The sequence below is a fragment of the Oryctolagus cuniculus genome, chromosome 14 (genome assembly GCF_051225735.1).
Source record: "Oryctolagus cuniculus isolate XC-2025 breed Fujian yellow rabbit chromosome 14, ASM5122573v1, whole genome shotgun sequence".
NCBI lineage: Eukaryota > Metazoa > Chordata > Mammalia > Lagomorpha > Leporidae > Oryctolagus > Oryctolagus cuniculus.
Genome location: NC_142880.1, coordinates 48811725 through 48830415, shown reverse-complemented (window position 1 = coordinate 48830415; position 18691 = coordinate 48811725). Strand labels below are relative to the sequence as shown.

The 18691-nt window shown below is 38.2% G+C and overlaps 1 protein-coding gene and 1 pseudogene across 1 annotated transcript in view; both read left to right on the top strand.

The window, feature by feature from the left end:
* The window catches only part of CDH18 (cadherin 18), a 974018-nt gene that overhangs the window by 200157 nt on the left and 755170 nt on the right, over positions 1-18691 (top strand). The gene's annotated exons all lie outside the window — the stretch shown is intronic.
* On the top strand, positions 10737-11281 carry LOC149122323 (folate receptor alpha pseudogene; annotated as a pseudogene).

Genomic DNA, 18691 nt, shown 5'->3' with positions numbered 1-18691 from the left:
TCATCATTTTCCCAGCTGTCAATCACTATTCACCTCTATTGATGATGTTTGCACAAATTTACAGTCCAAAAGGAAAAACAATATCATTATACATTAGATAATATTAAATTGGAAATTTTCTACTAAACTACATTATTTTCCTGAAATTGAAATTACAAACTTGAATCTCTTGAGTTTGCATCTCATCAGACTTCACATTGTTAGTTAAAAAAGGTCAAGATTAATGCTATCTTTCATTTTATTGTAATTGTATCATACTCATATACATTTAATTAATTCATTCAGAGAGTATTCACTGAGACCTTAATGTATGACAGGCGCTATTCTTAACTCTAAAAATAGAATTAAAAAAAAAATTGCACTTAAGGAGATTGCATGCTTGAAAGTGCAAAACAAGAAAAAGTAAACAAATCGGAAAAAAAAAGATTATTTAGAGTGATAAGTGGTAAGCACATACCCACCTAGACACACTCACTTACAGGAGTGAAGATTCAGTTACTGCTTATTTAAGTAGAATCTGGGAAGTGACAATCACTTGAGACCTCAACTATGAAAAAATGTCAATCAAACATGTGTCTACAGGATGGGTGTTAGAAGCACAAAATCTAAATGCAAATGCAGAACTCCACAAGGCGATAATGAGATCAGCATTTTTGTTTTAGCAAAGCAATTGTAAACTATGGAAGAGTGAGTCAGAGGAAAATGGGTAAGAGGAGAAGTCAGAGGAGGAGCAGAGACAGATCATGCATGACTCTGCTGGCCCTGGTAGGAAGTTTGGATATAATACTATGTGACTAGGCATAGAGTTTTAAACCTCTCTGGTATTAATTAAAATACTCACTACCAAGCAAAAATATAAATTTTCACTTTTGAAGAATACGGATGGGTACCTAAAGAATGGATTTTAGGTAGAAACAGGTTGGATCAGTGAGGTAATTAAGGGGATGTTGCAAATGCTGATAAAAATTTGCAAGTGAAGCAGTAGAGAATGGTCACAATCTATGGATTTCAAATAGATTTTGAAAATGAAGTCAAAAGAAGTCAAGAGAATGAGAGAAGAAAATATGAACAATTGAGAATTTGGAATTGAGTAATTGAGTGGTCATGATTTTTAGAGAGATGTGGTGGGTATACAAGTGAGCTTTGTTTATACATCTTCTTTTTTGATCTGTTGTCAAATTAGCAAACACTGCTTGCATGAACAAACTGACAACTGTTGTTTCTCATGTTTATTTTTGGAGAGAATAAATGTTATAAAATAGTGTGAAATGGGATGGATTTGTTCCTTTAGTCAACAATTTTTAAGCATCTTATATGAATATTGTTTTGGCACTGCAGATTGTAAGTGATTCTCCTATAATTAGAGGGATTTTAGAAATGAAGAAGAGTTTATTAAAAATAAGAGATTTAAAAATGATGTGAAGAATGGCTTAAATTTAGAAACTTGAAAATCTATCATCTATAGTCTCCAAATTTGGATATCAGAAAGAATACCAGAAAAAAATGGATTTGGGAATAGGAAATTCGCAAGCAGCGAAGCCACCATTTAGGGATGAATCACATAAGAGACATATGGAATGCCTAGGTGCATACCATATGAGACAGTGGTGATGCCTCAAGTAACTGAGTACCTCCCACTCAGGTGGGACACTGATGGTGAGATGGACTCCTAGTTCTGGCCTGTCCCAATCCTAGCTATTATGGACATTGGCTTCTCCTTCTTTCTCTATCACTATGCCTTTCAAATAATTTTAAAAATTTAATATAACATAAAGTCATAATGTGGTATCTTATCAATTTACTTGACTGTAAAAGTTATCCATAAAAAGAAATGAAAATCAAGATATGGTCAGGGCAAGTTAGGTTATGTGCAGAAACAAATACCCTCAGATTCTAACGGCTTGTTACAATAAATGTTTATATCCTGCTCAACATGAATTTCTCTCCTCTATTCTGCTGTTAACCAAGCTAATGGAAGTTAGCTTGCAAGTGTCTACTTGCTCTAACACAGGTAAACAAAATATTGTCAATTAAATAGAACATGTCACATCAACTCAGAACTCACCAGACATGACTGGTCTCATAGCCACACCCATACACAAGGGAATGGGCAAGTAGTCTTGCTATGTGTGCTGTAAACAGGGAGCTAAAATGTTTCTTAGGCTTTTATAATGAATTCAAGTAAGATTCATGAAAAAAAATGAGATGGGTGAAATAATTTTCTGAATTTTAAAGAACGTAGATGTGCATAATATTGAGTTAGATATCTGAGGAATTTAGCAACTATGTTAATGCAATTAAGGGAACCTAACTTGGATGCTATTATTAATATAGGATTTTCTAGGGTTGCAAAGTGCTGTGATGAGTATTTGGTCACCATTGGATATAATTTACAAATGAAACTACATAGTGAGATTTTATTGAAGGCACAAGAATCTAAGGAGAACGGCAGAAGGGCCAGGAAAGATTGTCAGTAATTGGTTTTGGAATAGGGAAAAAGAATTTGAGTAGCCAGAAAAGAAGGCAGAATGGACAGAAGAAGATGAATAATACATCCAGCTTATTTTAATAGAAAAATGTTTTTCATGAAGAAGTAAGTGACAAAATTTTTCAAATACTAAAACTGAATTTGGATGAAGAAGACAATGTTCTAGGAGTAATATGGAACATGCAGTCAATCTTCCAAGCCACACCTTGTTTTATGATTTTATATATAAACTCCTCATTTTCTTTAACTTTTATGATAGATCAGGCATGATCAGTGAATTAAAGAATTCCAGACACATGAAAAATAAACTGAAGACACAGGACTTGAACCAGACCTTCTAGCAGCAGAATCACAGTCTGCTGTTCATCACAGTAAAACAACTCATATTCTACTGTGGGTTGCTTGGCCTTGTTTTTTTTTTTTTTTTTTTCTTTTTTTCTGAAATAAAGCACAGAAATAAAATCTGGGTTGAAACCTAGTAGTAATGGTAAATGGGGCATGGAAGCAACAAGTACAGAATATGTGCTTGCAGGGTTTGAAAATGAAGCAGCACAAGAAATATTACATTATTGAATGGAAACTGTAGTATGGTAAGGCTAAAGTTTTTCACCTGGTTTGTTTTCCGAATGTAAGACACATAAATGCAATTACTGAAAAGGAATGGAGAAAAGCGAGTTGAACTTTGCAGCACATTCTCTATTTACGAAGTATTCCATGGAGCAGTCACATGTGTCTTCTTATTCAATTCATTGAAAATGAGATGCCTTCCTTAATTTGAAGAGCAATTAAGTGAAAGCATCATGATTCATGCCTGGCTTCCTTTGGCTTCAGCACACATATTCCTTTCCCTGCATCACATCAGAAAATGCACAGAGAAAAAAATACTAGGAAGAATAATATCTTTATGTGTTTCATAGAGGAATAGAAAAAAATTAAAAAAAATACTGGAATTCAGTGAAACAAAGAAAAGTCTTTTTCCTGATACTGACAGGAAAGTTACCAAGAATAAAGCATTAGTGATATGCTGAAAAGACAACAGGAGGCCAGCGCCGCAGCTCAATAGGCTAATCTTCCGCCTGCGGTGCTGGCACCCTGGGTTCTAGTCCTGGTAGGGGTGCCGGATTCTGTCCTGGTCGCTCCTCTTCCAGTCCAGCTCTCTGCTGTGGCCCAGGAGTGCAATGGAGGATGGCCCAAGTGCTTGGGTCCTGCACCCGCATGGGAGACCAGGAGAAGCACCTGGCTCCCGGCTTTGGATCAGCACGGTGCGCCAGCCGCAGCGCGCCGGCCACGGTGGCCATTGGAGGGTGAACCAACGGAAAAGAAAGACCTTTCTCTCTGTCTCTCTCTCTCTCATTGTCCACTCTGCCTGTCCAAAAAAAAAAAAAAAAAAAAAAGACAACAGGAATACATAAGAATGTAAGCTAAATTCTTAGTAGTAATCAAACATTAGGCACATATTGCAAAATCACTTCTGCCCAACAATAATTTCTCAGATTAAATGAGGAAAGCTCATTGTGAGTTTTGGGTAAAAATACTATCAAGAAATGATGGTTTGGGAGGGCAGGCTTTGGTGGAGCAGTTAACATGCCATGCAGGGTGCCTGAATCCTACATCAGAATGCCTGGGTTTGAGTCCTGCTTCAGGTTCCTGATAAAGCCTTCCTGCTAATGTGCATCTGGGTGGCAGCAGATGATGGCTCAAATGCTTGGGTCTCAGCCAACGTCATGGGAGATCCAGATTGAGTTCTGGGTTCCTGGCTTTGGCCTAGCCCAGCCCCAGTCAATGAAGTCATACAGGGAGTGAACTAGCAGATGGGAGATCTCTCTCTCTCTCACTTAAATAAATTTTAAAAAATGAAAGAAATGATCGGGCATATTACTGCTCTCCTTTGTTTTATGTCACACAAATGGTCATCTATTAATATTTTATTTCGTTTCTTTTTCTTTACAAAATGGGCAGTGATAGTATTACTTCCAGTGCTGTCCAGCAGTCCTCATGATTAAGTTGTAGGAGTTGTGGGTTCTGAGTTTGCAGATTTTTTTATTTATACTGTTTTAATTCATAATTTTTGTCATTGTCTTATTAGTACCAAGAACATGAATATAAATTTTGGATTATTTGGAATTGTTATTTTTCTCAGCAGTTCACCATGAGAGTTAGGATATAGGTTTTCTACTGTATTTAGACAATAAATAACCTAAATCATATGGTAGTTCTATTTTTAGTTATTTTGAGGAATTTCCACGCAGTTTTCCACAATGACAATACTAATTTACATTCCAACAGTACACAAGTCTCTGTCCAGCCTAACTGGAGTGAGGTGATACCTCAGTATGGTTTTGATTTGCCTTTCCCTGATGTTTAGTGCTGCTATGCATTTTTCAGGTACCTGCTAGCTATTGGCATGTTTTCCACTAATAAATTAGGTACACTTTCCATTTTTTAGTTCGTCTGGGTATGTGACCAAGGGAAATGAAATCAGTCTGTTAAAGAGACATCTGTGCTTCCATGTTTATTTCAGCTCATTTCACAATAGCCAACAAATATATGCAAGCTTAGTGTCCATCAATCAGAGAATGAAGAAAACAGTGCAAACAAACAAGAGTACTGCTCATACATTAAAAAGCATGGAATCTTGTCACTTACACAATGTAGATGGATTAGGAGGTCATACTGTCAAGCAAAATAAAGCACAGAAAGACAATGATCACATGAGATCACTCATATGTGGAGTCTAAAATATGTGATCTCATAGAACGTAAAAGTATAATTATGGTCATCAGAGACTATAGACATCAGATGGAAGGAAAGGATGGGGAAAGATTAATTCATGGGTACCAAGTAATAGCTAGATAATGATAAGAACTTCTAGGTCTGGGTTCTGCAGCAGATGCTAATACATTGTATTTTTCTCTATAAATAGAACTGGAAGACAGGATTTTGGGTGTTTTTACTATGCAGAAATGTTTAATGTTTGAGGAGATTGTTATATTTACCCTGCTGGTACATTATACATATCTCACTATACATTATACCATGTATGAAAGCACCTATAATACTGAGATAAATTTTATATACATATATACACACTCCCCACACACATATACATATATATATTTATATACAGATATACATATATATCTGCTAAAATTCCTTTTTTTAATAGAAAGTTTTTTTAAAGATTTATTTATTTATTTGAAAGGTAGAGTTACAGAGAGGCAGAGAGAGGGAGAGAGGGGTCTTCCATCAACAGATTCACTCCCCAGTTGGCCGCACTGGTCTGAGCTGCACCAATCTGAAGCCAGGAGCCAGGAGCTTATTTTTGGTCTCCCACATGTGTGCAGGGGCCCAAGGACTTGGGCCATCTTCCACTGCTCTTCCAGGACATAGCAGAAAGCTAGATCGGAAGTGGAGCAGCTGGGATTCAAACCAGCGCCCATATGTGATGCCGGCACTGCAGATGGCGGCTTTACCTGCTACACCATGGTAGCATGGCCTCAAGAAAAAGTTTTTACAAAATCATTCCGTACTAGGCTCTATACGTTGGATAGGAAGAAGTGAAGAGGAAAAGGCAACACATCTATTCACCCAGAGCAATACTCTGCCTAATCTCTGTTCTTCTATTAATACTAAGCAGGATGACTTCCTATTTAAACTGTAGGAGACAGAACACTTACAGTCAAGGCACTGTATCAGCACAGTCTTTACCCTAAGAAAATTTTCTGCATGCATGTGTATGTGTGTATATTTAATTTTCTTATGACGGCCCAGAATTCAGGGCATTTGACTTATCATATCTGCTTAGAGCACTCGCTGTTCACTTTATCTCTTGCTTTTTTTGAAGATTTTTTAAAAATTTACTTGAAAGTCTGAGTTAAACAGAGAGAGAAGGAGAGGCAGAAAGAGAGAGAGAGAGAGAAGAGAGTCTTCCACCACTGGTTTACTCCCCAATTGGCCACAGTGGCCTGAGCTGCACCAATCTGAAGCCAGGAGCCAGGAGCTTCTTCCAGGTTTCCCGCACAGGTGCAGGGGTCAAAGGACTTGGGCCATCTTCTACTGCTTTCCCAGGCCACAGGAGAGAGCTGGATCAGAAGTGGAGCAGCCAGGACTCGAACTGGCACCCATATGGGATACCAGCACTGCAGGCAGTGGATGTACCCACTATACCACAGTGCCGGCCCCTATCTCTTGTTAATACATTAAATAAGGCCGGTGCCGCGGCTCACTAGGCTAATCCTCCGCCTAGCGGCGCCGGCACACCGGGTTCTAGTCCGGGTTGGGGCGCCAGATTCTGTCCCGGTTGCCCCTCTTCCAGGCCAGCCCTCTGCTGTGGCCAGGGAGTGCAGTGGAGGATGGCCCAGGTGCTTGGGCCCTGCACCCCCATGGGAGACCAGGAAAAGCACCTGGTTCCTGGCTCCTGCCATCGGATCAGTGCGGTGCGCCGGCCGCAGCGTGCTGGCCGCGGCGGCCATTGGAGGGTGAACCAATGGCAAAAAGGAAGACCTTTCTCTCTGTCTCTCTCTCTCACTGTCCACTCTGCCTGTCAAAAAAAAAAAAAAATACATTAAATAAGTACCTCAATTTCATTGGTCTTGTATATGAAAAAGACCTCGTGTGACTTAATGAGTATCTTTGATCAATAAGTTATTGAATTTCGTATATTATAAAAAACTAGGTTATAGAGAGAAAGTCATGTATTGTCTATGTGCAAGTACATTTGGTCATAAATTTCTGTGAGGTAGATACAATAGGATTCTTACTATTCAAACTAAAGTGATTCATGTCATTGTATAAATTCCTGTATTTTTATTATTTATAAAAGAATGTAAAAAATAACTTAGCAACTTTTTGCTTATTTTCTAATGCTTGTCTATTTAAGTACTTTCTTCATTTTCCTTTTTTTATTTGGAGTGTTTTGAAAGCTTTATTAAATCAATACAACCACTTCACCTCCCTGTTTTCTTTTCCACACATACACAAAAGGTTTAGAAGTAGAACAGAAATCCTCATTTTTACTTTCTGAGCATACCAACTTAAATTTAATCTCTGCAAACAATTTGCTATGAAATACAGTTTGAAACAGTCAATAGAAGCAGCAGTCTTCAAATAGGAGGTAAAAACTACCTTTCTATGTATATCATCTGGGGGGTATTTTTATCCAAAGGTGCAGTTTTCATCTAAAAAACTCCATTCAGCTAATGGTAATAAAATAAGCATTCTTGTTTCAAATAAATATGTATAGGCGTTAATTTAACATTGCATTGCATTAAACTGCATACATGTAAAAATAGGAAAGTTGAAGGCTAAAGTACAACTGAAGCTGGTCATTATGGAAAAATAAAAATCAGGTAATGCTAGCCTCTGTGTCCGTGGGGGAAATTGTCATATTCAGGGTTATTTTGTAAGTATTAAGAAAATGTGGGGGAGAATTTTTTATCTAAAATCACATTGTCTTTTCTCTATTGGCTGTAATATTGGGAAGTCTGCTTAAAAATGAATATAGGGTGGGAAATATTGCTTAATTACATTTTGATTTCCAATTGCTAAGATAATTTGTCTTCTGGATTGTGGAGAAATATGCCAATGAAACACAACGGAGGTGGTCTTTGTTTAAGATCTTAAGGTGCTATTAATTTGTAATACTTAGCCTCTGTGAATTAATGCCCTTTGTAATGCTGTACTAAAATTTGTACAGCATTTTGAGGTATTATTTTTTCTTTTTCTTTTTTTTTTGAAGATTTTATTTATTTATTTGAGAGGTAGAGTTACAGAGAGAGGGAGGAAACAGAAAGGTTTTCCATCTGTGGGTTCACTCCGCAAATAGCTACAACAGCCAGAGTTGGGCTGATCTGAAACCAGGACCCAGGAACTTCTTCCAGGTCTCCCATGTGGGTGCAGGGGCCCAAGCACTTGGGCCATTTTCCACTGCTTTCACAGGCCATAGCAAAGAGCTAGTCAGAAGAGGAACATCCAGGACTCAAACCGGTGCCCATATAGAATGCTGGTGCCACAGGCAGAGGCTTAACCCACTATGCCACAGCGCCACCCCAGGTATTGTTTTCTTTGATGAGAGAAAATTTTTAAAAAGAATATTGCTTTGTGGATCACTAACTTATTATCTGAGCCTAAAGTACGATCTTCTCTGGATACTGAATAAGCTATTAGCAGATCTTCCTCTACATGCTCTGTGCTTTACACAGTGAAGCTATAAAGATCATGTTAAGGCATGGGACCATTTCTGTCTCCTACCAAAATCTGTACTTGGCTTTCAGCCTCACCGACCCTCTTCTCTTTGGTTCTTTTACATTATCATTTGTTATATTATATAACTTAACATATCTAATCTGATATTTCATAAAACTTTCCCTGATCCTCATTACTAGAATGTAACTCTGTTGCATGTTCCTAAAGGATTTTGTGTTTTCCTTATGATATATCAATTAGTAAAATATATTATATTGGATATATATATGAGGGATTTTAAAGAATTTTTACTTATCTGAGAGAGAGGGAAAGAACAATGGAGGAACAGGGCCAGAGAAAGAGAGAGGATTTCCCATTTTCTGTTTCACTCTCAAAATGAGAGGGCATTGCAGGTCATTGCCTGCTATGGCGAAAGCTACAGCAGGGCTGGTAACGGGAGCCAGGAGAGCTATCCAGGTCTCCGATGGGAGTGGTAGGGACCCAGGTACATGAGACTTCACTGCTGCTTCCCATGGTCTGTATTAGTGGCAAGCTGATGTCAAGAGTCAGAGGCAAGTATGAACCTCAGGAACTCTGATGTGAGATATTAGACTAGACACATGCTCCCTACAATAAATATGGGGGTACAGATGACTCTTTAATATGCTGATTTCATTTTATTTGGGTAAATTCCTAGGAGCAGGATGGCTGGGTCATATGGTAGCTCTATATTCTGATTTCTGTGGTATCTCCATACCGTCTTGCACAGTGGTAGTACCAGTTTACATTCCCAACAATAGTGGATTAGGTTACTTTTTTTAACCACATCCAAGCCAACATTTGTTATTTGTTGATTTCTGTATGAAAGCCATTCTAATGGGGGCGAGGTGAAGCCTCCTTTTCGTTTTGATTTGCATTTCCTTGATGGCTAGTGATCCTGAGCATTTTTTCATGTGTCTGTTGGCCATTTGGATTTCCCCTTTTAAAAAATGCCTTTTCTAGTCCTTTGCCCATTTCTTAACTGGGTTGTTCATTTTGTTGTTGGGTTTCTTGAGCTCATTATAGATTCTGAATGTTAATCCTTTATCAGTTGCATAATTTGCAAATAATTTCTCCCATTTTTTTGGTTGCCTCTTCAATTTGCTGAGTGGTTCTTGTGCAGTGCAGAAGCTTATGAGCTTGATGTAATACCATTTGTCAATTTTGGCTTTGATTGCCTGTACTTCTGGGGTCTTTTCCAAGAAGTCTTTTTGCATGCCAATGTCTTGCAGAGTTTCCCCAATGTTCTCTAGTAATCTGATGGTATCGGGTCATAGATGTATGTCTTTGGTCCATTTCAAGTGGATTTTTGTGTGAGGTGTAAGGTAGAGGTCTTGTTTCATACTTCTGCATATGAAGATCCAATTTTCCCAGTACCATTTATTGAAGAGGCCGTCCTTGCTCCAGGGATTGATTTTAGCTCTTTTGTCAAAGATAAGTTGGTTGTAGATGTGTGAATTGATTTCTGGAGTTTTTATTATATTCCATTGGTCTATCCATCTGTTTTTGTGCCAGTAACAGGCTGTTTTGATTCTAACTGCCCTACAGAATGTATTGAAATCCGGTGTTGTGATGCCTCAAGCTTTATTTTTGCTGCATAAGATTGCTTTAGCTGTTTGAAGTCTTCTGTGTGTCCACATGAATATCAGCATTGTTTTTTTTTCTGTATCTGAGAAGAATGTCCTTGATATTTTGATTGGTATCACACTAAATCCATAGATTGCTTTTGGTAGTATGGACATTTTGATGCTATTGATTCTTCCAACTCAGGAACATAAAAGATATTCCCCCAGGTTTATTGCAGCTGAATTCATGATAGCTAAGATACGGAATAAACTCAAATGTCCATCAACTGAACACTGGATAAAGAAATTATGGGCCACTCTTCCTAAACTTATTGACATGGCACAGCCAGTGACTACACAGCTGATGCTCCTGCTGGTGCGGGTGATGCATGGGGCCCAGCCCATGACTGCATGGGCCAGGACTGAACTCTTTGGTGTTGGCATGTACCAACAAGTACCACATGGAAAGGCCAAGCACTGGGACAAGTTATATGAGCAGATTCAACTAGGACCACTGTGGCAAGATGGAGCCTGCCTACAAGCATCACTTTGTCCAGGACACCTGCCTCTGTGAGTGCTCCCCCAATCTGGGGCCCTGGATCCAACAGGTGGACCAGAGCTGCAGCAAAGAGCAGATCCTGAATGTGCCCCTGTGCAAAGAGGATTGTTAGCACTGGTGGGAGGACTGTCACAACTCCAGAACCTGCAAGAGCAATTTTTGGCACAAGGGCTAGAACTGGAACTTGGGATTTAACCAGTGCCCAGTGGGAGCTGCCTGCCACCCTTTCTGCTCTAGTTCCCTACACGTGCTGCTCTGTGTGAAGAAATCTGGAGTTACTCCTACAAGGCTAGCAACTGCAGCCTTGGGAACAGCCACTGCCTTCAGATGTGGTCCAGGTTGGCCCAGGGCAACCCCAATGAGGAGATGGGTAGGTTCTATACTGAGGCCATGAGTGGGGCTAGGATCCAGGGGGCCTGGCCTCTCTTGCCCAGTCTGGCCCCTTGATGCTCTTTCTGCTCATCTGCGTGCCTTTATCCCTCCCTGTCCAGCACTATGGCTCCCAACTATTGGGTTACTGCTCCATGGGGGGAACACTAACAGCCAGTTCAAATAAACCAGAAATTCCCCCAAAAAATTATGGGATATGTACACCATGGACTAATACACAGTGGTAAAAAAAATGAAATCATGCTATTTGCAACAAAATGGATGCAACTGGAAAACATTAAATTTAGTGAAATAAGCCGGTCCTAAAAGACAAATACCATATTTTTCCCTTATCTGTGGTAAGTAATAGAATACCTAAAAGATAATTTATAGAAGAGAGATTGATACTTTGAGATGCAATGACTTTGAATGGCCTTTGGCTCAACTGTTAAGGAAGAGGTTTTTTTTCTTTCTTTCTTTTTTTTAATTTACTATTTGTTGAATTCTTTACTTAGTGTAGGGTTAATCTTATTGTATAAAAATAATTGAAAATAGTTCTTAGTGGGGCTGGTGCTGTGGTGTAGTGGGTAAAGCCACCGCCTGCAGTGCCAGTGCCTGCATTCCATATGGGTGCCGGTTTGAGTCCCGGCAGCTCCACTTCTGATCCAGCTCTCTGCTATGGCCTGGGAAAGCAGTAGAAGATGGCCCAAGACTTTGGACCCCTGCTCCCATGCGGGATACCTGGAAGAAGCTCCTGGCACTTTGGATTGGTGGAGCTCAGGCCGGTGCGGCCAAATGGGGAGTGAACCAGCGGTTGGAAGACCTCTCTCTCTCTGCCTCGCCTCTCTCTGTGTAACTCTGACTTTCAAATAAATAAATAAATCTACCAAGAAATGGAAAAATCTGCCATGCTCATGGATTGGAAGAATCAATATCATCAAAATGTCCATTCTCCCAAAAGCAATTTATAGATTCAATGCAATACCAATCAAGATACCGAAGACCTTCTTCTCAGATCTGGAAAAATTAGTGCTGAAATTTATATGGAGGCACAAGAGACCTCGAATAGCTAAAGCAATCTTGTACAACAAAAACAAAGCCGGAGGCATCACAATACCAGATTTCAGGACATACTACAGGGCAGTTGTAATCAAAACAGCATGGTACTGGTACAGAAACAGAAGGATAGACCAATGGAACAGAATTGAAATACCAGAAATCAACCCAAACATCTACAGCCAACTTATATTTGATCAAGGATCTAAAACTAATTCCTTGAGCAAGGACAGTCTATTCAATAAATGGTGCTGGGAAAACTGGATTTCCACGTGCAGAATCATGAAGCAAGACCCCTACCTTACACCTTACACAAAAATCCACTCAACATGGATTAAAGACCTAAATCTACGACCTGACACCATCAAGTTACTAGAGAACATTGGAGAAACCCTTCAAGATATTGGCACAGGCAAAGAGTTTCTGGAAAAGACCCGGGAGGCACAGGCAGTCAAAGCCAAAATTAACTATTGGGATTGCATCAAATTGAGAAGTTTCTGTACTGCAAAAGAAACAGTCAGGAGAGTGAAGAGACAACCGTCAGAATGGGAAAAAATATTTGCAAACTATGCAACAGATAAAGGGTTAATAACCAGAATCTACAAAGAGATCAAGAAACTCCACAAAAACAAAACCAACAACCCAATTAAGAGATGGGCCAAGGACCTCAATAGACATTTTTCAAAAGAGGAAATCCAAATGGCCAACAGGCACATGAAAAAATGTTCAAGGTCATTAGCAATCAGGGAAATGCAAATCAAAACCACAATGAGGTTCCACCTCACCCCGGTTAGAATGGCTCACATACAGAAATCTACCAACAACAGATGCTGGCAAGGATGTGGGGAAAAAGGGACACTAACCCACTGTTGGTGGGAATGCAAACTGGTTAAGCCACTATGGAAGTCAGTCTGGAGATTCCTCAGAAACCTGAAGATAACCCTGCCATTCGACCAAGCCATCCCACTCCTTGGAATTTACCCAAAGGAATTTAAATTGGCAAACAAAAAAGCGGTCTGCACCCTAATGTTTATTGCAGCACAATTCACAATAGCTAAGACCTGGAACCAACCTAAATGCCCATCAACGGTAGACTGGATAAAGAAATTATGGGATATGTACTCTTTAGAATACTATACCGCAGTAAGAAACAACGAAATCCAGTCATTTGCAACAAAATGGAGGAATCTGGAACACATCATGCTGAGTGAAATAAGCCAGTCCCAAAGGGACAAATACCATATGTTCTCCCTGATCGGTGACAACTGACTGAACACCAAAATGGAAACTTGTTGAAGTGAAAGGGACACTATGGGAAACGGTGACTTGATCAGCATAGCCCTGACTGTTAATGAACAACTTAATACATTATCCCTCTTAGTAGTTTTTTTGTCTGTTCTACTTAATATGACTGATTCAATTCTGTAATTAATACACAGTTATTCTTAAGTGTTGAAATTTAACTGAAATGTGATCCCTGTTAAACATAAGAGTAGGAATAAGAGAGGGAAGAGATATATAATTTGGGACATGCTCAAGCTGACTTGCCCCAAATGGTAGAGTTAGAAACATACCAGGGGACTCCAATTTAATCCCATCAAGGTGGCATGTACCAATGCCATCTCACTAGTCCAAGTGATCAATTTCAGTTCACAATTGATCATAATGAAAGAACTAAGAGTCAAAGGGAGCACATAAGCAAGTCTAGTACCTGCTAACACTAACCGATAGAATAAATAAAGGGGAGAGTGATCCAACATGGGAAGTGAGATACTCAGCAGACTCATAGAATGGCAGATGCCCTAAATAGCACTCTGGCCTCAGAATCAGCCCTAAAGGCATTCAGATCTGGCTGAAAAGCCCATGAGAGTATTTCAGGCATGGAAAGCCAAGACACTCTGGCAAAAGATCTCTGTGAGTGAGATCTCAGTGGAAAGAACAGGTCTTCAAAGAAGGAGGTACCTTTCTCTGAAGGGAGGAGAGAACCTCCACTTTGACTATGACCTTGTCTAAACAAGATAAGAGTTGGAGAACTCAAGGGGCTTCCATAGCCTTGGAAACTCATGACTGGAGCATAGGGAGATTACTGATGCCATAGACAGGAGTGTCAATTGGTAAAGTCAACAACAGGAGTCACTGTGCACTTACTCCTCATGTAGGATCTCTGTCCTTAATGTGCTGTGCATTGAGATTTAATGCTATAATGAGTACTCAAATAATATATTTCACTTTGTGTTTCTATGGGGGTGCAAACTGTTGAAATCTTTACTTAATGCATACTAAACTGATCCTCTGTAAAAAAAAAAAAAAAAAAAAAAAAAAAAGAAAAGAAAAGAAAAGAAACTATCAACTCCCAACTTGACTCTCACTGGGATTAAACATGACAATAGGTCTGATCTGATTTCATCATCATTAAAAAAAATCATCTATTATTTTTCACTTTATGTTTCTGTGTGGGAGCAAACTGTTGAAATCCTTACTTAATGTATACTAAGCTGATCTTCTGTATATTAAGATAATCGAAAATGAATCTTGATGTGAATGGAAGGGGAGAGGGAGTGAGAAAGGGGAGGGTTGTGGGTGGGACGGTATGGGGGGGAAGCCATAGTAATCCATTATTCGTACTTTGGAAACGTATATTCATTAAATAAAAGTTAAAAATAAATAAATAAATAAATAAATAAATCTTTAAAAAAGAAAATAGATCTCAGTAAAAATATGAAGGAAATAGGAGAGAGAAAAGGAAGAAGATGGGAGTTTTGGTGGGAGGGAGGGTATGATGGGAAGAATTACTAGGTTCCTAAATTTGTATTTACAGAATGCATGAACTTTGTATACCTTAAATAAAAAAAAAAAAAAAAAACCACCTGCTCCCTGAGTGATTTTTAAAAATTTCTATAAGGTTGGTGTCACCTCACTAGAAAAGTAACTTTATGTTTTTCTTATCATTTTATTCTCTGTACCAACTAAATTTACTCACTGAAATTACCAACAACCAGTAATCAATCATTTCTAAGTCAATGGGTCTCAGAGATGTATATATAATTAAATTTCTTATTTTCATTTTCATATGGATTGGTGAAGAATGTATTTTCTGGGTTAGAGATTGTGTAGAATTTTTGTAGCAATGGGTCTTCCTGAGCTGTGCTGTTATCCTTTTCTGTTCCTTTATAGCACTTTTGAGCAGGAAAGTAATTCCCAGAGGAATGGATGTTGTCACAACATACTTAGAGTGTTAGGAAGGTTGTAGAAATTATGACATGTTGGGAAGAGGAAGTTCTAACTGGGGACAGAAGTCATTAGAGCATGAGTTATAAATATTAATCATTATGTAAGTAGATAATATTCCTGTTCAACATGTTCATAAGTTATATTTGCAATGCAATTTAATAATTGTTTCTAAAAAGCTGTAAGGGATATATTTTATACATAAGAAAACATGACAGCCTTAGAGTTTATTACCTAATGTAATTATTATTGTAACATTGTATGTAACTTTGACAAATTGTCTCCAATGCTCTGGGTGAATTTGGACCCTTCACAGGGTAAGCATGGTTTGTGTCATTCTGAAAAAGTTTATGTTGTTGTTTATGTGTGCCCAAGTATAATTTTCCCCAGATCTCAGCTGATAATTCTGGGAAGAAAAAGTTCAAAGCCAATTGGATCCTACTTATAGAACAAGTCTTCTACATGTATGGTGCTTCTAGCCCCAATTAGAATGTAATGGTTTTGAAATCTTAGTAGGTGCCCAAAGCAGTAGAATTTGGGAATAACTACATAACAAATAATATATTTTTCTTACATCATCCTCTAAGTACTTGTATTACACCTATACTGAAACACTGTGAAATTAGCAAGATCATAATTACAGATTCCTTTAGACACATGGCTTAGTAATACCACTGAATGTTGACAAATCTCCAGAAAGAATAAATGGAAACACCAAGGACCCTTAACCACATCTTTTATCTTGTAAATGAACTTTACAGTCTTGTTCAGATAGGAAAAAAAAAATGAAATGGAATCTGAATTGTGAATCATATCAGTCCTTAATTAGAAAAATCCACATTTTGCAATTATTTAATAAGACCTTATCAAAGTAAATGCTTCAAAATCTAGATAGTGATATATTAATCACCAAGTTTTATGCCCTTATATGTAGGGAAAAATAAGCACATAAAGCAAAAGAGGTTTAAGGCTTTCAACACCCTCACTTTTATTTTATTTAATTTTATTTTAAAGATTTAATATGATTTGAAAGAGTTACAGAGAGAGAGAGAGATAAATTTTCCAAGCACTGGTTCACTCCTCAGATGGCTGTAACAGCCAGAGTTGGGCCAGGCCACAACCAGTAGCCAGGAGCTCTTCCAGGTCTTGCACATGGGTGGCAAGAGCCTGAGCATTTGACCCATTCTCCACTGCTCCTTCCAGGCCATCAGCAGGGAGCTGGATCAGAAGTGGTGCAGCCAACACTTGAAGAAACACTTATTTGGGATGCTGGCATCTCAGACAGTGGCCTTACCTGCTACGCCACAGTGTCATCCTCTTCATGCTCACTTTTAAAAATGTAACTCTATGGTGCTGCCCAGCCATTTTAGGTATATTCTGCATAATATCCATGTCACAATTTCTGAGACCAGTGGTTTAATCTTTCCCAATTAGAATGTTCTCAATACAGATACCATACTTAACTTACCAGAAGGCTTCTTCACACTTCAGATCAAGCAAACCTCAAAATGCATGATCTCTACTATGTGAATGTACCTCATTTTGGATAATGCAAATGTTATCAACCAAATTACAAAAGCCAAGAAAAGAGGGAAGAAGGGCAAATTCTATAAATGGAATTGAAAATAAGACCCTATGCTAATGGTTTTCTTCCTTTGGTATTTATAGTCAAAACATTTTCCAAGAGATTTTTGACACAATAACAATAATAATTACTTGCAATAAAGACAATTTGTTTAAAAATATGAGAAAAAACTTGGCATCACATCTAAACTTGATCTCAGAGACCAAGTACATTTGCACAGCCATAAGTTATAAAGTTGTAATCACAGATCAATAGAGAAGATCTTTAAAACCAAGCGCAAAGAAGTTACTCATTTGACTCACAGCAGGGCTTTTTCTCATTTCAAATGGAAAATTTTTCTAATCCTAAAATGTGACATGATCTCGCTCTGCTTCAAATTTCCATCAGTCTGATTCAGTAGGAAGAACGGTAATTCCTAAATATTTATAGAACATTTGATGAGTTGTAAAGACATGTATTATTACACTGTAAAGGTTTTGCTTTGAAGTATAGATTTTTGTTTTGTCCCCAAGATTTCAATCCAGCACTCAAGTGAATGTTCATAAGATACAGTTAGTTATCAACAAAGCATTCATAGATGTTTACTTTTGATTCTTCAGAATCCTGAACTTGTTTGAGGTGTGATAATTACTTCAGCTTACTGTCTGGCACCAGGTTTTCTTTTAATAAGTGGGTTATTTTAACACAATTTCTGTGGACTGTTGAATCTGGAAACACGAAATGAGTCTTTTCTTGCCTGGAGACTGGATTGTTCCAGTTTTTAAAACCTGTGCCTATCAGTATCCCATTTTGTAAATGTGTGTTGGCATGGGGAAAAAAAAATATTCCCTGCTCTTTGAGTGGAGCGGAAGTAATTGGTCAAACTGTAACCGCTTTTTTGTTTATTTTTAAGAAGTGATAATAAAACTTGAACTGAAAAAGATAAAACTTGAACTAGAAAATTACTCTTGTATGCTTAGAATGTTTATAGTATTACATGTTTATGTGAGATTGTCAACATTTTTATTTATAATTGAATTTGTTTTGTTTGTTAAATATTCATGTTTATTATTCTTATATTTTGCAAATTTTAAAAATAAAATAGTCTTACTAAAAAATAAAACCAAGCACATTTCTTTTTTGATTATTTTGTTTATATCTTATTTATTTGAAAGGCAGAGTTACAGAAATTGAGGGAGACGTAGAAAGAGAGAGAGAGAGAGAGAGCTGGTCCATTCCTGAAAATGGCCAAAACTGCCAGGTCTGGGCCAAGCTGAAGCCAGGAGCAAAGAGATTCTTCCTGGTATCCCACATAGGTGGCAGAGGCCCAAGTACTTGGACCATCCTCCATTGCTTTCCCAAGCACATTAGAAGGGATCGGTATTGTAAGAGAGCAGCTGGGATGCAAACCAATGCCCATATGGCATCCGAGCACTGCAGGCAGCAGCTTAACCTGCTATGCACAACACTGGCCCCCAAAACAAGCATGTTAATATGCTTTTCTTTATTTGTTGATCATCATGGATCTGAAAAAAATGGAAGCTACAATAAACTTCTGTCTGATTAGAATTTCAGGAACTACATAAAGTTCTTTGCTTCAGTCTCTAGAACTTCTGATTGTACTCAATCTCATTTATTCA